We start from the raw sequence: 20,810 nt of genomic DNA, 5'->3' as shown, positions 1-20,810 counted from the left end.
TTTCCCACCATTTCTTTTTGTGTGTGTTCATCAGATTTTAATGCAAATATAAGGATCAGTTATTTCCCAAGCCCTTTCTCATTTACAAAGTTGCAAGAGCCAGATACCTAGAAGAGTTAACAAACTAAATTAGCAAGTCTTATCTGCTGAGCAAAAGTGTGATTAGAATTCACTGTTGAGGTTAGGGAGGGTCTGCATATCCAGTCTGACTGAGGCAGAGCTTGCTGAGCTGGGAATGCAGGGGGATGGGTGGATCCAGGGAAAATCTTTAAAAACTCCCAAAGTGACAACTGAGATTAACCCCTTATAATCCTGAGCTAAGTAGCTTTAAAAATTTTAGTTACCAGAAGTCTCAGAGATCAAATAAAACACAGGTACAATAAGTTTTTCAACCAATTTTGCAACTCTAGAAAATAATATTTTAAACTGAAGCATTATTCTTTGAACCTGTTTTCATAGATCACAATTATTTCAACTCACAAGATTCTCTAGGTCAAATAATTCTAACCCAGTGCAGATATAAATATATACATTGGTATAATAGCATAAGACTTTTGGACCATCAATTTTTGTGAAACACGGTAAAAACTTCTTTGACTTAATTTTGATAGTTTTTGTACTTTAGTTCAAATCATGAGCTTTCTAATTTTAACAATTCTACAATACAAACATGCTTTCAAACACAGAAAGAGCCCTATGGGTATATACATATATATACATATATATACATATATATATTTTTTTTAACCAAACTTTGATAATAGCATAGAAAAAAAACATTTGGACTGTCAATGTTTATGGAAACATAAGAAAACTTTATTTATTTTGAGGGTTTCTGTACCTCTGTTGCTTGAAAAACAGCTAAATTCCTCATTAAAATTGACTGAGGCTTGTAAGATAAAGCCTTGCACTCTCTGAATTCTTATTCCACTTTTTAGTTTTCTGGCTCTAGTTCTGTAGCATTTTCTAGATAGTACAGATACTGGAATTCAAAAGAATTTCAACTGTTAATAACTATTAATGTTCTTCCAATAAGAAATTTAGACTAAAAATTTCAATTTTGTTGTAGGCGCCACATTCTAATTAGAAATCTTTGTTTAACCTGATCTAACAAGTTCCAAAAATACCTAGATCTTTTAAATTGCTGGGCTTCATATCACTCTGATCTCTCTTGATTTTTGTCTGCCCAGGTCTAAGAATTACTGACTTCAAACTAGCTCTAACACTCGAGTGTTCCACAGACAGACAGACAGACAGACAGACAGACAGACAGACAGACAGACAGACAATTAGTTCACTAAAAACACCACACGTACATGTGCACACGTCTGCAGTTGATCTTTCGATCTGACCTTTCAGAAATGGCAGGGAGAAAACAGACAGACGGAGAAAGGAAGGAGCAGTCCCCAGGGCAAAGTTAAGCCCTGTCGGCCGATTGGGAACATTGCTCCCCGTTTCCCTACCTGACCAGCCAGTTCCCTGTCTGTTAAAAATGGGTCTAGAAAGCGCTTTTGTTTATATAAGCCGGCAAAACCTTTCCAAAATTGTTGAAACCTAAGGTGGTCAGATGCTAGCATTTTTCTTTCTTGGTCAAGACTAGTTTTGAGGCAGGGAACTAGTATCTTATCAGATTTGGGGATAGGCTACCTTAGTGATATACTTTTATTTCCTGATATTATTAAACACTTAACCACATGATCTTGCATTTTCCTGCCTTCTCTGCTGATAATAAGCAGAACTAAGAGAAAGATAATGAGACAAATACACACACACTAAAGGCACACGTACAAAGCACACTCCTGCACTCGCTCGGACCGGTCCTTCTTTCACACGGGTGCGCATCCACTCACCACATTCACACTGAAATTCCTGAACCTGCCCTACAGATGTCCACATTATCTTTGGTCTTATCCCCCTGACAATGGGGTTGCTGGTAATCTAGAGAGCAAAAAAGCTCTCTCAAAATCAGAATTCCCTTGCAGGGGCTCTTGCATTTTTCTTACTGCATCAGCAATGTTCTGAATTTCACTTCTAAGCTGCGTCAGCAGTGGAATAGTCTGAGCTGCCCCTATAATTTCTCTATTATAAATTTCAGCTTGTTCACTGATCTGTTGCCAATCTTCCTCACTTAATTCATCAGGTAAAGCAGGGTAAAGTTTCTGGATTGCAGGTTTATTATTCTCCTCACATCCTTGCTCAGAGGTGTCATAAATATGAAGTTCTGCAGTAGCATTCTGCTCCAAGTTTTTATCAATCTGAGGGTCAGATTTTATTCTCCGAAGGCCACTACGAGATCCGTCACGGCATAATAGCCTCCACTTTTCTGCTTCACTATCAGTCACTAAACAATCTCTTACTAAAATCCAAAGACTGAACGCATCCACTGGCGTTTTCTCTGGGCCATTAGCCCTGTAATGATCTCTAATCCGATCTCCAACCTTTTTCCAGGTCTCAATATTAATAGTCCCGTCTTCTGGGAACCAAGGGCATATTTCTCTTACAAATTTTATAAATCTGGTTAACTGTCCCTGCCCGACAGTAACTCCCCGCGCCTCCATGGACGCTCTCAGTACTTGAATAAAAAGACTGCTGCTTGAAGCTTGCCCCATTCTTTCCTCCCCCCCCCCCGCCCACTTACCGAGCGCTTACTTCTTTTTTTTTTTCCGCGCCCAATTTACCGAGCACTTTTTTTTTCTCCGCGCCCATTTTACCGAGCGCTTACTTCTTTTTTTTTTCTCCACGCCCACTTTACCGAGCGCTCACTTTTTTTTTCTCCGCTCCCACTTTACCGAGCGCTCACTTTTTTTTTCTCCGCGCCCACTTTACCAAGCGCTTACTTCTTTTTTTTTTTCTCCGCGCCCACTTTTCCGAACGCTCACTTTTTTTTTTTCCCCCGCGAGCTCACTTACTGCGCGCTCACTTCTTTTTTCTTCAAATATTCCCCGGGGGTCTCGGGGAGTCCCTGTTCGGGGGGCCAGCTGCCGGAGTCCAGCTCCGGCATGAAGACCACCGACTCAGAGATGATGCATTGACCAGCAGCTATCGAGGCTGAAGGCCCCGTTTATTCTCAAGCAGTTTTATATTATTTACATACCTTGGCCCAGGCACGTAGCCAAGTCAAAGGATGCTCTCATGAGTTAGACATATTTTGTGTTTGTCTCAAGATGTTCTCATTAAAAATACCCAGTCAAATTATTCCCAAGGTTACTTAGAGCACGAGGAGTATGTACGTGCAGGATGTGTCCTGCTTATCTTGCTGGTAGGTTTTACCTTCAAGGCCCCTCTTTCAAGAGGCCCTCTGCACAGGACTCTCCCAAGCCCCCAGTGCAGGTCATACAAAGTTCATTGTCCCACGCTGGTCTCTAGTCTCTAGTCTATGTGCTCCACACAATCCCACTACACCGAATCACTCACGGCCTCCTACCTCGTGTGACGAAAATCAGCCTCTGCCCCAAGAGAGTCAGATACCACGGAAAGCCATGGCCTACTCGGTCCCAAGCTACGTGGGCTTCAGGCTTCTAGAGATCACTGTGCCTGTGGGTCAGGGCCCTGGGAGCATCTCCTGGCTCTGGCCTCCTCAGGATATCTACTTCAGAGGCCTCCCAGGGGATGCCAGAGCTGGGATGAGCTCTACATTTCCGCAGATTCAAGCGAACAAGAGTCTTCAGGAGAATGTCCCGATGAATCCACAGAGCTACCTGCCCCAAGGGCAACCCAAACCTGAGGAGAGGAAGGACCGAGTCTCTCCGTGTCTCTCGGAACATCCTGGAATGATCCCGAACAGGGGCGGGGCCATGTCCAGAGTGCGGGGAGTTTTCTGCAGTCCCGAGGCCTCTGCCTGCTTCTCTCTGCAGGGAAACACGCAAAAACTCGGGTTCAGCACAGCATAAGCACAGACAGCAGCTGGGAGGATTCAGAGCGGTGGTGGGTGGTGTTGGCATCGCAATACGTGTCCATCTCAGTCAGCACAAGAAACAGGGCCAGCCCCATGGGGAGAATGAGGGTGCACTGAGGATAGCAGAGACCAAATACCAGGGACCAACAAGTCACAAAAAAAGTTGTCACTACAAAAGTCTTGCATCATTTCCGGTGGGGTGGTGCCAGATTCCATTTTGGCTACACTCAAAGGCCAGCACTCTCGTCTCCTCGGTCCTTTGTGAGTCACGGCTGATTCGTCTCCATCCAGGTCTCGCAGTGGAAACTCAAAGCTCCTGGGTCTAGTCTTCTCATAGGCCTCAAGCCCCCTCTGCCCGCAGGCGGAGAGAGAGAACCCAGAGTTTGCTCTGTCGTGGGACAATGGGAATGTGAAGGGCAAAGAGCAACAGTACACAGGGGCAAGCAGAAGCCTCACACCGCTGGGAAACCTTGGCATGACGTCCGATGGAAGAGCTTTCCTCGGTCAGCGAGCCCAGAAAGGACATCTCCGTGGGGAGGGGAGCCCCTGAGTGCACTGTCCACGTTTCCCGACCACAGTGAGAACAGTGAGGACAGTTACACCCTCTGGACGGTGCACCGACCACGCAGGCCATGGCATTCCGTGGTATCCGATTATCATGGGTAGAGGCTGATTTTTGTCACACGAGGTAGGAGGCCATGAAGTGATTTGGGGCTGAGGGTGTGACTGTCCTCTGTCAGAACAGGAAGCAGTGCCCTATTTCTCTCCACCCAGACCTGGCAGTGGAAATTCAAAGCTCCTGGGTCTAGTTTTCCAATAGGGTCTAAAGCCCGCTCTGTCCACAGTTGGAGAGAGAGAAAGCTGCTACCAGCTCTGTCGTGAGACAATGGGATTGTGAAAGGCAAAGACCAGCAGGACACAGGAGCAAGCAGAGGCCTCACAATACCGGGAAACCTTGGCATGGCCTTAGATGGAAGAGCTATCAGTGGTCAGCGAGCCTGAAAGACATCCCTGGGAGAGGGGAGCCTCTATGTGCACAGTCCAGATTGTCCAAGATCTCCCAAGAGAGGGAGCCTCTTGGCGCCATCCACAGTGAGAATGGTTAGCTCTACAGCTGAACCCGGCACCCAACAAGAACTTACACCATTAAGGGAAGACCGCGGTGTCATCCTCCCAGAGACCAGGATGGTCAGGAGAGTTTACCTCGACCTCTTCCCGCTCTCCCCTGTGGGGCAACAGCAGGAAAACCCTCCTGGAAGGTGACGCCCAGAGGGCCTGAGCCTGCAAGACTGAGAGGGCAGGTCTTTGGCTAGGGACTGTGGGCACAGTGAGTGGTGAGGGCCAGTCTCTAGCAGGTGTCAGGTGACCTTGGACAATAAACAGGGAGTGGACACAGGAAGCCCGTGAGACAGGTAGGGAGGGGCCGCAGGTAGGGAGGGGCCAAGGAAGTAGCCTCAGGGGTCAGTATTCAGCTCTCCCAGAATTTTCCAGCCACTAAACCCTTAGTAGACACTTTCTCTGCCTCTCGGCTTCACTATCAGGCCCAGATCATTTCAATGAAAACACTGAACACACTTTCCTTCACACACTTTCCTCTGGAATCCTTTTTTTAAAAATCAAGTTTAGTGAATTATTTTGAACAAGCAATACACAAAAAAATCTTTAGGGAGTGTTATTCAGGCAGGCAGGGGTGGTGGGTGTTCAATTTGAAATCATGTTGGTGGAAAGGGGGAATTTTGGTTGGATTGGTGTCGAAATATTGAAGGTAATAAATTATTGTGTGCAACGTCATGAAAATAAAATTATAGAAAAATATTTTAGAATGATTGACAAATGAAAGCACTTGAATCTCCATGAAGTGTTGGATATCATTGGTTTGTCCTTTCCCCCTTGCCACTAGGAGCTTAGGTTTATCAGTCACACCCATCAAAGTGCTCCTAGTCACTCCCATTCCTTTGTTCATCTGTAACCATTTCTATCAGTTTATCTGCTCTTCCCTTAATCAAACTCTGTTAATTGGTAAGGTCAGAACTTCCTAGGACACTGAATATTATAACATTGCCTTTCTCTCCTCTTTATGCCTTTTGAATAATTTACTTTAAAGCTATGTCTTTTTTTGTATAGACACAAGAAGACAATATTATGTTTTTATAACTTAAGACTTAATTGGCCTCGATATTCCCTCCTGGGCATCTGCTTTCTCCACTTAAGCCTCAGTTACCCTCAGTTCCTAGCACCCCAAAGTAGGGTCCCCGACGTGGGACGGGAAGGATCCAGGGCAAGCGGTGAGTTATGTGCTACCCTGGCATCGAGATGGGCCTGGCCAAAGTGCCTAATTCTTAACTATAAGTTAAGAGCTTGATCATAGACAAATGCTGTCATGATCCAATAGTAATTATGAGACTGGGACCCTGCCAGGGATAGGAAAGACTGATCTGGACTGAGCACTGTAGTCTGAGATTGAGATGGCCCCAGGAGAGCAATTCTATAAGCTTTAATGCATCTCTTATTGTGTCCATACAAAATAATTAATATTATGAATTCTTATATGTTTGCTGGCTGAGGAGAAGAGAAACACATTCATGGGACTCTGCCCTTGGGTGGATCCTCCTGCTGAAAGAGAATTAAGTCCTAGGAGAAGCATCCCCTGAGGGAAAAGAACCTTACCCTATTGCTGACCACACCTATGTGTATGCCCCAACCCCCTCATGCGGTGGAGATTTAACTAGGCTGGAAGAGTGGGTTGGGGGCCAGATCCAGATCCACAGGGCCCAGATCCATGGGAGCCAGATCCACGGGGGCCAGATCCACGGGGGCCAGATCCACTGATCGAGAGAGACCGAGAGCCGGGAGAGAGGCAGAGAGAGAGAGAATGAAGTAGGATGGGGGAGAAAGAAGCAGGAGGAGAATCAGAGGAGAATGGAGATGGACATGAAATAAACCGATCGAGCAACCAGTTTGGCCTTCTTCCTTCCTTCGCCTGCCTCGCCGCCTGCGCGCCCTTTCTTTTTATTTTTGTGTTTTACACACACATAGAGGCTCCCCTCTCCCGGGGATGGCCTTTTGGCTAACTGACCACTGACAGCTCTTCCATCTGAGGCCATGCCAAGGTCTCCCAGCAGTGTGAGGCCTCTGCTTGCTCCTGTGTCCTGCTGCTCTTTTCCCTTTTGAATTCCATTGTCTCATGACAGAGCTGGCCGCGGCTTTCTCTCTCTCTACCTGTGGACAGAGGGGGCTTTAGGCCCTATCAGAAAACTAGACCCAGGAGTTTCAAATTTCCACTGACAGGTCCAGGTGGAGAGAAGTAGGTCACTGTTTCCTGGGCTGACAGAGGACAGTCACACCATCAGATCCTAATCACTTTATGACCACCTACCACGTGTGACAGAAATCAACCTCTACCCATGATAGTTAGTGACCCCAGAAAGCCATGGCCTCCGTGGTACAAGACTATGTGGGCTTCAGGATTTCAGAGATCAGCTGTAACTGTGGGTCAGGGTCTCTGGGGCATCTCCTGGATAAGGCCCCTCTGGATACCTACTTCAGAGGCCTCCCAGGGGAAACCAGAGCTGGGATGCTCTACATTGCCACGAATTAAGCCAACACAAGTTTGCAGGAGGATTTTTCGGTGAATCCACAGAGCCACTTGCCCCAACCTGCACTGTAACCTGAGGAGAGCAAGGACCTAGTCTCTCCATGTCTTCTGGAACATCCCAGAATGATCTTGAACAGGGTCAGGGCCATTTACAGAGTGGGGGGAGTTGTAATGCATTGCCAAGGCTTCTGACTGCTTCTCTCTGCAGGGAAACATACAGAAAACTCGGGCTCAGCAGAGCATCAGCCTGGACGGGAGCTGGGAGGACTCTGAGAGGTGGTGTTGGCATTGCAATATGTATGACTGTCCATCTCAGTCAGTACAGGAAACAGGGCCAGCCCCATTGGGAGGATGAGGGTGCTCTGAGGATAGCAAAGAACAAATACTAGTGACCAACAAATCACGAAAAAGTTGTCACAAGAAAAATCTTGCATCTTTTTAGGTGGGTTGGTGCCAGCTTCCATTTTGCCCACACTCAAAGGCCAGCACTGTTCTCCTTGGTCCTCTGTGAGTCACAGCCGATTTGCCTCCATCCAGTCCTGGCAGCGGAAACACAAAGCTCGTGGGTCTAGTCTTCTCATAGGCCTCAAGCCCACTCTGCCCACAAGCGGAGAGAGAGAATCCTGAGTTAGTTCTGTCGTGGGACAATGGGAATGTGAAGGGCAAAGAGCAGAAGGTCACAGGGTCAAGCAGAGACCTCACACCGCTGGGAAACCACAGCATGACCTCAGATGGAAGAGCTTTCCTTGGTCAGCGAGCCCAGAAAGGACATCCTTGTGGGGAGGTGATCCCCTTTGTGCACCGTCCACATTTCCCTACCACAGTTAGAATGGTCAGCTCTACGGCTGAACTCGGCCCCCAGAGAGAACTCACACAAAACAGTGTAGCCCTTGGCATCACCCTCCCAGAGCGTGGGTGGGTCAGGAGAGTGTCCCTCCGACGTCCTCTCACTCTATCCTGCGGGGCAGTAGCAGGAAAAGTCCCCTGGAAGGCGACTCCCCAAGGGCCTGAGCCTGCAGGGCTGAGAGGGCAGGTCCCTGCTAGGGCCTTTGTGCACAGTGAGAGGTGAGGGACGCCTGCAGTAGGTGTCAGGTGACCTTGGACAGTAAACAGGGAGTGGCTACAGGTAAGAAGTGAGATAGGTAGGGAGAGGCCACTGGTAGGGGGTGAGACAGGTAGAGAGGGGCCACAGGTAAGGATGGCCCAAGGAAGTAGCGTCAGGGGTCATCATTCAACTCTCCCAGAATTTTCTGGCCACAAAACCCCTGGCAGACACTTTCTCTGCCTCTCAGCTGACTGCCAGGCCCAGATCATTTCACTGACAAAAGTTCTTCACACATTGACTTCTGGGCACCCTTCTTATGCTCATATTTCGCAAATCTTTCATAAGAAGCAATAGAAAATAAAAAATTAGGGCCTGTTATTCGGGCAGGCTTGGGGTGGTTGTTCAATCCAATGTCACCGTGAACTCACCTCACCTCTGCTCGCCCCCAGCAGAGTGAGAGGCCCTGTGGGACTTGGGGGAGGGTGGATGCAGACCCCGTTGTCCAGGAGCTGGTGTGAAGGTGCAAAGGCCCCGGTAGTCCACAGGATGCTGCTGTGCCCACATGAGAGAGGGCCCTTGCCACTTCCTGGAGGAGCTTTGGGTTGGTGACTCCTGTAGACAGGGTGTGAGAGTTTCTGAATTTGGGGGTTGGACAAAGAAAGGGCAGGGACTCAGGGGCCCAGGGCAGTACTGGGCTGCCTCTGCAAGTTTGTGGAGGACAGCGGCAGTCTGGAGATGTGGCATGAGGTCACCTACCTTCCAAGGACCAGAGGAATCAAGGAATGGGACCTCAAGGGGCTTAAAGTATGCGGCAGGAGGAGGGGAGCAGGCACTGCAGAGCGCACAGAATGTTTGCTAGTGACAGGCTGGGTTCTTAGTGGCGAATAGTTCCTGGGGGCTAATTCGTGGGAAATGCAGAACAGATCCTCAGAGCACAAATGCTCCTTGACTGTGGCTAAAATCAATATGGTATCCAAGTAACTGAGCCGGGGGCGACTGGGTTTGAGCCCACGAATAAGCCAATAAGCTTCAGTGCTCAGGGACCCTACACAGACGTGTGGGTGCAGGAGAGCCCTGAAACATGTGGTGACGCGCACATGAGGTCAAGAGACCAAGGGTGACCACAGTGCAGAGTCCATCAAGAAGCCAATTCCGACTTCTGGAGGCCGAGATTCCCTCCAGTCACAGCAGTGCACGATCCTGGCAGTGGGGCCTGGGAACGCTTCAGTCGATTCACTTCACTGACCGAGAAGTGGGGCCCGGGAGTATTGGAGTTGGCTCAGCACCTGACCTGGGCAAACTGCGTGCTGATCCACCCCTTTCAACCTTCCAGATGCTAACTCTGTGCTGGAGAGTCCTCCCTCCCTCCCTCCGGGCCCAGCGGGATGAAGCTGCTTCTTGCCTTTGCCTGTTGCTTCCTTCTGGCTCAGCTTCCAGCAGGTAAATGATGGGGACGAGCTGCTGGGGCAGATGAGCTGGAGATTCCTCCTGCCTCAGCCACATACCCCTCTCAGGGTCTCTCCCAGGACCTTCCAGGGGGTCTCTGATCCCTCCCGAGGTTGCTTAAATTAATGTCTGGTCTGACCGAGTGTTCACAGTGAATCCAGATGTGTCTCTGTGACGCTGTGTGGACACACTTTCCAGGGCTAGGTGGGGACAGCTGTGGCACGGGTGTCATTGCCTGCACTACCGTTTCCCTTCTCACTGTGCTTTGGTTTGCACTTAGGGTGCCAGTAAGGTTTGAGAATAACTGTCAATTTCTGAATAGTGACTTCCTTCTCTTGTATCTGATTTTCAGTCTTAAACTCTGACAGCCCACTCCCTGGGGATGCTTAAGTGCACTGCCCATGGGTCACAGAGATGCCTGGATTTGTAGAGTTGCAGTGCCCAGTAAATACCCAGCACCCGGCACACTATTTGCCTCTCAGCCTCCGTGTAGGTGACACCCGTGGTTTCCATCCATGGGATTTCGGTGCTGCCTTTCCTTCAGATGGTAGATTGTGGGCCTGTTTGTGTGATCTCCTGTAAGCTCAGGTTCTGACACGGGGCTCGGCTGTCTGTCTCACGCTGGTTCTATTCCCTGAAGAGAAACAGAGGTGTCACTACCCTGTGTGGAGCATCGGGCAGAGAGGGGGGGTCCTGAGGGTGTGTTCTGTTTTAGAGTATCTCTCCCTGAGGTTGTTCGATGGGCACTGGGGCAGGTTAGACCTGACCTTTCAAAGTGGCACAGAATGGAGGCTCCGCACAAGGGAGGATCTGGGCAAAGTTGGAAAGAGCAGGGTGTCAGCACCAGTCAGCACCTCCAAGTCACATGAGCCCAAATACAGACACTATCACAAATGCTTAGAAAATCATCCTAACCACAGCATCAAGACTGAATGTGGAATGGACCTGGATAAAGCAGAGTAAGAAAGGTGACAGGCCAATAATGCTAAACTTTATGTGATTGGATCTTCCTGTGAAGTCAAACCCTCTATTAAATATGTGTGTATTTGGCAATGAAGTGAACAGTCACTGGCTGCTCCTGAGGTGTTTCTCCACTAGCCTATCATGCTTGGTTCATGTCTGCCCGAACCTGCTGGCAACATGATAGGGCACTGTTGGGAAAACTGTTCCGCAACATCTCTCAGCACACGGCTCAACGCCCTGAGGGATGTGACTGGCACCCCGGGCAGCAGCATCCCTGAGCACCTGGGAGCAGCCAGGCTGCTGCCTATGCCGCAATGCACTCGAGCCCTCTGCACTGCCGGCACTGCTGTTTCACCCACACGCTCCCCCAGGGGCCACGTCAGACTGTCCCCGACCTCAAGCCTCGGGGCAGCCGGGCTGAGATGTACAGTGCTGGGGAGTGCAGTAGGGTCAGTGCGTGACTGGCTTCTGGTGCTGGCCTGGTGGGTCACTGACTTTGACCCTTTGTATGGGGATGAACCCAACCACTTGATGCCCTCAGAGCAGCTCTCAAGACCCTGATGCACACGACTACCCATGGGGCCGTGGGGACCCTCTCAGGAGACAGGGACAGTACGGCTTGTCCATCTCCTGTCCTGCATACAACCAACATAGGTTCACCCTTAGCTCACCAAAGGGTCATGCAAACCCCAACAACAGTGATCCTGAGGTCACAGCTTGTGCAGCCCTGAACACTGCCAGCGTGGTCCAAACACAAGCAGAATGGAAGAAATGGTCTCTTGCCATTGAGAGGCAGCATCAGCTGAAGAATTTCCATAAACACGAAGGATTCTGGAATGTCAATTGGATAGAGAGAGAGCGCTCAGCTTGGGCTTTGCCTGAGATTGGTGGCCTCACTGGGCTGACATGAGGGGTCCTCGTGCTGTGACTCACAGTCTGGCATAACTCCTGCAGGGAGAGTCCTGAGCTCCCTCCAGATCTTCCTGGTGGCTCATAGGTTATGATGTCCCCTCCATTACTTCCACCCTAGCAGGGTTATAAACACATTAATAGGGTGTGCCTACATACTACTTAAGACGGAGACCCCCAGTGCATTCAGAAACGCAGGCGTCTCTGAAAGCTCTGGGCCACTTCCTGAAAACCCTTTAGACTCTTAGACACACACCCTTTAGACTCTGAGACACAAACACTTTAGACTCTAGACACAAACTCTTTAAACTCTTTGATACTAACCCTTCATAATCTTAGATACACACCCTTTAAACTCTTAGATACAAATCATTTATTTTCCTAGATACAAACCCTTTATTTTATTTATTTATTTATTTTTTATTTTTTAAATTTTATTTTATTGAATCACCATGTGGAAAATTACAATGCTTTCAGGCTTAAGTCTTAGTCATACAGTGCTGAAAAAACCATCCCTTCACCAGTGCCCATATCCCACACTGAAGACACACACACAAAAAACACAGTACACCTCCCATCTCGCCCACCCCCGCACCCCCCCGCCTTGTAACTGATAAATTTCACTTTACTTTCTATTTACTTTGGTTACATTCAATATTTCAACACAAACCTCACCATTATTATTAGGAGCACCCTACTAGAGTCAGACCTGTTGTGAAGAGAAATGAGGTCTTGTATTTCTGTACTTTAACAACTAAGTCCAGGGAGATTTCTTCCAGATATTTGATCATTGCAAGCTTGTAAACCCCATCTGTGGTCGTCATAATATGGCGGTCCCCACGCCCTTCATCCCCGGGAAGGGACAGGCGAGAGAGAGAAATACCTTTCCCCTCCCGGGCGGGCATGGGGTCGCAGCTTAGCTCTCTGGCAGAAAACAATCTGCTAGGAGCAGTCCATGTTGTAGTTGGTTCAGCTGGGTCTGGATTCACGAGGGTGCAGCTCTGGAGGAGCCGCACACGCGTGCCCCTAGTTACAAACCCTTTAAACTCCTATGTACAAACCATTTACAATTCTACATACAAACCCTTTATACTCTTAGATATAAACCCTGTGGATATTCTTTCACTGTGATCTCAGAGAGATCCACAGGATGTTCACTCTGTCTGACCAGGTCCACTTAGCACAGTGTGTTCATGGTCCATCCTCATGGTCGCAAATGGCCTGCAAGAGTCCAGCACATGGAAAGATGCCCAGCACCTCCAAATCGGAGACTCTACATCAACACAGGTGAGTGAACACCTGTTGGCACAGGTAACCCGGACAAGAGAAAGCAGGTGCCGGGTGAGACTTGGGGACTAGATACCCTCTGGACTGGCCTCAAGGCCATGGCACTGAGTGGGCATTGCTCCCCTGACCAGGAGTCCAGTGCTGGAGGTTTGTGGGAAACAGAAGGTAATCCATGAGTGTTGTGATGTTCGCTGATTCAACACAACAGGTGCCACAGAGTAAAGGCCTGGCTACGGCGACTGAAAAGCAGCAGATTGAATGAACAAGGGTGAGAGTGTTCCTCAACACTGGGTGCCCAATTTGTAGGAGAGAGGGTCGGGAAGGGCACATGTAGAGTCCCCCTTAAAGTGCACCCACGGCCAGGCAGATACTGACCCCAGCACAGGACAGGGCAATGCTAGGCCTGCACACCTGAGGAAGTACCTGCCAGGATCTGAAGGTGATGTTCCTTGGACCCACCCAGGCTGCTAGAGAAGTGTGGGCATGACACTGAGTACCACCAGGGCCCTGCCTGAGGGCAGAGCCGGGCACTATCCCCTGTATTCCCGGGGTCCCTCCCAGCTCCCAGCTTGAAGGCACCTCAGGGCGCTGTGACAAGGAGTTTCCTCTTATGGTCTCAGACCTGGGTGTGAGTTGACCCCAGGGTTGGTTTCAGACATCTCCAGATCAGAAACGGTGTCCATTGTCAGGCTGTTTGTCCACCTAGAAACATAACTCCCCGCCCCTCCAGGCCCGGAGCTATCTGGGATTTGGAACATGCAGGTCAGTGGGTCACCACCTGCGCGTTCCCCTGGAGATCTCTCCGGCCCACGGAGAGACAACAGTGGAAAGCGCTCCTAATTAGGTGGATTCTGTGAGGGTCCCGATCTGAAATAAGACTAGTGAGGTTAGTAAACAGGGAGCCCAAGACGACACATGCCGATCAAGGGCAACTTTATTAACTGCCACGCTGGTTTTATACTTTTCTTAGCAGGGGGTTGGTACATAAGTTGTCAATCATCAGGGAAGTGTCTTCTCAGACCAAATAAGGAAAGGTTCGGGGTGTATTAGGTGGCTTACAACATTCTTCAAGAGTAGATTGAGAAATAGTGGGGAGGGGAAGGCAAGGGTCTATCTGGCAGGAGCATCTGGCAGGAGGAATGCACAAGGTATTTAGTGTAGAGAAGGTATTCTACTTTAGGGCTTTATGGCGTCTCTTAGTTAACTGCCCTGGGCTAATTTTACCTCTTGAGTTTGGCTATTTCCTTTGTCAAAAGGGAACCTTTGCCTCAGGTCAAGCAAAGCTGGTAATGGAATTTCCCGGTTTGTCCAGGGTGAACGTTTCGGGGCCCTTTTTTGTTCAGGTTCCTGAGCAGTCCCCAGCAACCACCCTCTGCAGGTTCTTGACAGGCCTCAGGAGCCCCTTCTCTGGCTTACTCCGACCACTCCCATCATCCTGGAACCACAGAGGCGGTCTGCTGGCCTTGGGCCTGGTGTCTACTCAGTTCCCTGTGCATGTCCTTGAGTTGCTCTCTGTGAGTGTGTGGCAGATGACAGGCAGGACCCAGACTGAGCAGGGCTGAGGGACGGAAATTGGGATCCTGTCAGGTGGGACACAGGCCTGGCTGGGGAGGGGCCTGGAGGGCTCGGTGTCTTTCTCTGAAACTGAATCCCAACTCCACCCCTGATCAACCTGAAATTCCTATCCAGGGCCCATTGCATGCAGAGCTGAGGACGACGCCAACTTGGCTTGGTCAGGAGATCAAGCATCCTCTCCTGAGACCTCGGCCTTGCCACGTCTTGATTCTGCTGGACGCAGGAACCAGGGGGAGGAGACCCCTCCCTTTGACCCTACCCCACCACCTACACTCTGAACACACGACACGGCCAGTGCTGGAGAGAATCTCTCAGTTCCCTGTTCATGTCCATGTAGGATGCCCTGGTATTGTGTCCCTGGGCCCAGAGGCCGTCCTTGGAGAGTCAGGTCCTTCCATTTTTCAATCATTCACTATAAATTTTTTTCTACAATTTAACATTTTGAAGTTGTTCACAATTTATTTCATTCAATATTCCAACACCAGTCCCACCACCATGACCCCTTCCCACCACCATTACGTCAAATTGAACAACCACCATCCTAGGCCACCTGAAGAACAAGCTCAGGATCTATTGCTTGTTATGAATAGTTTGTTAAACATGGTAAAGATAAAAGTGTTCTCAGAGGAAAGTGTGTGAAGCACAGTAGTTCACTCTTGTCAGTGAAATGATCTGGTCCCAATTATGCATCTGAGAGGCAGTGAAAGTGTCGGCCAGAGGTCTAGTGGCTGGAAAGTTCTGGAAGAGCTGAATGCTGACGCCTGAGACTACTTACTTGGCCCCTCCCTACCTATGATCCCTCCCTACCAGTCTTGCCCCCTTCTGTGGCCCCTCCCTAACTGTCTCACTCCCTTCCTCTGGCCACACCCTGTTTGCTGTCCAAGGTCACCTGCTACCTGCTGTAGGCTGGGCTTCATCTCTCACTGTGCCCACAGGCCCTAGTAGAAACCTGCCTCTCAGCCCGGCAGACGAGGGCTGTTGGAGTGTCGCTGTCTGGGCGGTTTCCTGCTGCTGCTCCCCAGGGAACAATAGGAGAACACTGTGGGGGACACTCTTCTGGCCTCCCAGGCTCTGGGAGGGTGACACTATGGGCTTCCCTGTGCCGTGTGAGTTCTCTCTGGGGGCCGAGTTTAATTGTAGAGCAGACCGTTCTCACTGTGGTCCGTGCACACAGGGGCTCCTTCTGTCCGGATAATGTGGACTGTGCACATAAGGGTTCCCCTCCCCCCAAGGCCAACCTTTCACGGGCTCACTGTGAGGCCATTCCTAAGTTTCTTGGCAGTGTGAGGCCTCTGCTTGCCTGTGTGTCCTGCTGCCCTTTGCCCTTCACATTTCCATCGTCCCACGACAGAGCTGGCTGGGGCTTTCTCTCTCTGCACTTGTGACAGAGGGGGAATTCGGCCCTACCAGAAAACTGGACCCAGGAGTTTCGAGTTTCCACTGCCACGTCTGGATGAAGATGAATCAGTCGTGAGTCACAAGGACCAAGGAGAACAGAGCACTGGCCTTTGAGTGTGGCCAGAACGGAAGCTGGACCCGATCCACATGGAAAGATGCGAGATTTTTCTCAGTGACCACTTTTTCGTGATTTGTTGGTCACTGGTATTTGGTCAGTGCTGCCCCCCAGGGTTCGCGTGTCCTTCCAGTGGCGCTGGCCCTGTTTCCTGACAGAGATGAACAGTCACACATATTTTGACACTTAGACCACGTATCTGAGTCCTCCCAGCTCCCATCCAGCCTCATGCTGTGCTATGGCCGAGTTTTCTGCATGTTTACCTGCAGAGAGAAGCAGGCAGAGGCCTTGGCGATGCGCAACAAATTTCCCCACTGGGGGCCTGGCCCTGACCCTGTGCGGGATCGTTCCGGGAGGTTCTGGATAGACATGAAGACACTCTCTCCTTCCTCTCCTCTGGTTCTGGAGCGGTTGGGGCAGGTGATTCTGTGGATTCTTGGGGCATCCTCCAAACTGCAATTGGCTTGAGTCCACACCAAGCAGAGCTCACCCCAGCTCTGGGTCTCTCTCGGGACCTTCCCAAGGTCTCTGCTCCCTCCAGGGTTACCTCAATTAATGTCTGACCTGACTGAGTGCTCGCTGCGAATCCAGCTGTGTCTCTGTGAGACAGTGTGGACATGCTCTCTGGGGCTGGTTGGGGACAGGTGTGGCACAGGTATCATTCCCAATGGCCGGTTTCCTTACAAATGTGCTTTGTTTTGCATTCAGGTGTCAGGCAGGATTTGAGAATAACCGTCAGTTTCTGACACTTGAGTTTCTTCTCTGGTGTATGATTTTCACTATTAGAACTCTGACAACCCCATCCCTGGGAACGCTTGAGACCACCTTCCCACGGGTCTCAGAGGTGCTGGGAGTCATAAAGTGGCAGTGTCCAGGAATTGCCCAGCATCCGGCATACTATTTGCCTCTCAGCCTCCATCTTGGCGACACCTGTGGTTTCCATCCACAGAGAATTCGCTGCTGCTGCCTTTCCTTCGGCCTTTAGAATGTGGGCCTGTCTTTGTGGTCTCCTGTGAGTTCAGGTTCTGACACTGGGCTGGCTCTACGTCTCACCCTGGTTCTGTTCCCTGAACAGAAACAGTTTCAGAGGTGTCACTGCCCATATGGAGAGCAGCGGGCTGGAGAGAGAGGCAGGTCCTGAAGGGTGTCTCCCGTTTTAGAGTCTCTCCCTGAAGATCATTCGATGGGCACTGGAGCAGATAAACTGGACTTTGCAAAGCGGCCCAGAAGGGAAGCTCCACAGAGGGGGGAATTGGGCAAAGTTGGTAAGAACAGGGTGTCAGCACCAGGTGTCCAGCCTTCAGCCTCATCCGACCACCAAGTCACATGAGCCATAGATTCAGACACTGAATGCTTAGTAAATCATCCTAGGCACAGCATCCTGCCTTAATTTGGAATGGATTGAGGCGAAGCAGAGTAGAAAAAGTGGTAGGCCAATAATGCTAAACTTTATGTGATTGGATCTACCTGTGAAGCCGAGACCCCCTATAAGATCTGTGTGTGTTTGGCTCCTTGTTGAGTGCCGCTTCCACCAGCAAAGAAACACGCAACCCGGAGATTCTTCTTACAGCGATTTATTCAGGAACCTTCCCAAGGATGGGGAAGAAGAGGAACCTCTAGCTAGGCAGCTTCCCCCCTTTTTATCCCTCTTGCTGCTGGTTATGCCCGAGTGTCTGCAGCTGATAGCCTAGTTACACCCCGTGGGCGTGGCACGAGATCCTGTTTCCTTATTAGGAGTTGTTTATGAAGCCCAGATGCAAGAACAGGAAACAGGCGCCATCTGTGAGGTTCGGTCCAGTGGATGGTCTCCACAGCTCCTGTCCTGTTTGCGGCAAACCTGGGCTCAACCACGCCTTCCTAAAGGTCAGGCAAAACCCAACAACAGTGATCCTGAGGACACAGCATGGGCAGCCTGAGCACTGCCAGTGTGGCCCAAACACAGGCACAATGAAATAAATGTTCTCTTGCCATTGAGGGGCAGCATCAGCAAAAGTTTCAAAAAATCATGAAGGAATCTGGAATGTCAGTTGACAGACGGAGAGCACAGCTCGGCCTTTACCTGAGCCCAGCTGCCTCACCAGGCTGACATGAGCAGTCCTCCTGCTGGGACTCGACTCTCAGTCTAGAAGAACCCCACGGTGCTCCCTCCTGCAGGGCAGAGTCCGCAGCTCAATTGGGGTCTTCCTGGTGGCTCATGGTTTGTGGTGTCCTCTCCTTACTTGCGTCCTCACAAGGTTATAAACACTGTTACAGGGTTTGTGCCTACGTGCTGCCTAAGAATGGAGACACCCACTGAATTCTGAAATGCAGACGTCTATAAAGCCCTGGGCGAGTTCCTGAAAACTCTTTAGACTCTTAGATAGAAACCCTTTAGTCTATTAGATACAAATCCTTTATAATATTTGATACAAACCCCTTTGACTCTTAGATACAAACACTTTGACTCTTAGGTACAACTGTCAGTGTCACTGTCATTGCCATCCTGTTGCTCATTTATTTGCTCGAGCGGGCACCAGTAACGTCTCCATTGTGAGACTTGTTGATACTGTTTTTGGCATATTGAATATGTCACCGGTAGCTTGCCAAGCTCTGCCGTGCGAGTGAGATACTCTCGGTAGCTTGCCGGGCTCTCTGAGAGGGGCAGAGAAATCGAATCCGGGTTGGCCACGTGTAAGGCCAGCGCCCTACTCGCTGTGCTATTGGTCTTTCACAGTTTCTATCTATTGGTCTCTTAGATACAAACCTTTGTAACGTTAGATACAAACCCACCCTTTCTGTGGGCTGGGCGCCGTTGCTTGCAGAGCCTCAGGAATGTGTGTCAGCAGCTCTCTTTGTCTCACTCTCTCTGTCTCTGTGTCTCTCTGTCTCTGTGTCTCTCACAGGTCATTTTGCTCTGTGTGAGGACTGCAGGCTGGGCCGGGGCAAATGCAGAAGGGAGTGCCTTGCGGATGAGATTGCCATGGGGAATTGCAAGCTCAACTTCTTCTCTTGCCAGATGAGGTTCCCTTAAGCCAGGCCAGTCTCCTGTCGCCATTTCCTTCCTTCTGGGCATAATGGGAACAAAAAAGTTGTCCCTATCCCGTTCTGTATTGATATTGATCCGTTCAGTGGCAGCAACAGTGCCAGCCACAGTGTTGTGAGTGGAGATACACAATACTCTGCATTCCCTCAGTTCTAGGCTCTGGAGCGTTCTCATAGCGTCTCTGACTGTATTGGGCCCAGAACAGTGCGTCAGAGGGAGGACTTCAGCACATTATTCCATACACTTACGTGTTGTCATATGATTGCTCCTGGAGCGCTACTTGGCGCCCTCCACGTCAGATAACCTACTTGTGTAGCTCGGGAACCACCCAGGATCCGATGGCTTCCCCTGCCATCTCGTCTCCGTCACTGCCTCTGCCTCTGCTTGAGCCTCCCCAGTGGCTTCCTCTGACCTCCTGGGCTCACGTCCATGTTCCCCGGGGATGGCAATACTCCTCTGCCTCGTTACACTGTGGATCTTCTTAGATTCCAATCTCAGAGAGATCCCACAGGACTTTTTCTCTGTCTGACCTGGTCCACTTAGCACACTGCGTCATCCTGGGGAGAGCCAGGCACCCTCCCCAGTATTCTTGAGGTTCCTCCAGCTCCCAGCTCTGAAGGCCCCTCAGGGTGCCGTGAAGGGGAGTTTCCTCTTACAGTCTCGACCTGTGTGTGAGTTTGACCCCAGGGTGGGTGTCAGACATCTCTGGATCAGAAATGGTGTCTGATGTCAGGCTGCTTGTCCACTTGGAAACATACTTCCCTGCACCCTCCAGGCCTGGAGCTATCTGGGATTTGGAACGTGCAGGTCAGTGGGTCACCGTCCTCTGCAGGGTCCCGACAGGCCTCAGGAGCCCCTTCTCTAGCTTATTCTGGCCACTCCCATAATCCTGGAACCACAGAGATGATTCATGGCCCTGGACCTGGTGTCCACCGTTAAGGTCCTTGAGTTGCTCTGTGTGAGCATGTAGAGGGTGATGGGCGGGACCCAGACTGAGCAGGACTGAGGGAGGGAAATGGGGATCCTGTGTGGTGGACCCAGGAGGGGCTTGGGGGACTTGTGGCTGGAAAGGGGCTTGGAGGGCTCAGTGCTTTTCTCCGGAACTGACTCCCATCCCCACCCCCACCCCCTGCTCAACCTGAAGTTCCTGTCCAGGCTCACTGCAGGCTCAGCTGAGAGAGACCCCAACAAGGCACAGTCAGGAGGTCAAGAATTCTCTCCTGTAGAGACTCTCCAAACAATAATAGTGAGTTTTGTTGAAATATTGTATGCAATCAAAGTGAAAGTAAAGTGAAATTTATTAGTTACACAGGCGGGGGGTGGCTAAGGGTGGGGGGCTAGGGGCGTGGGGGGGTTAGGGGTGTGGGGGGGCGGGGTGGAGCTATACTGGGATTCTTGGTGGTGGAATATGAGCACTGGTGAAGGGATGGGTATTCGAACATTGTATAACTGAGATTTAAACCTGAAAACTTTGTAACTTTCCACATGTTGACTCAATAAAAAATTAAAAAAAAAAAAGAATTCTCTCCTGAACCCTCAGCTTTGCCCTATCCTGATTCT

The sequence above is a fragment of the Sorex araneus genome, chromosome 1 (genome assembly GCF_027595985.1).
Source record: "Sorex araneus isolate mSorAra2 chromosome 1, mSorAra2.pri, whole genome shotgun sequence".
Taxonomy (NCBI): Eukaryota; Metazoa; Chordata; class Mammalia; order Eulipotyphla; family Soricidae; genus Sorex; species Sorex araneus.
The sequence above is the reverse complement of the archived record's forward strand: the minus strand, read 5'-3'. Positions refer to the sequence as shown.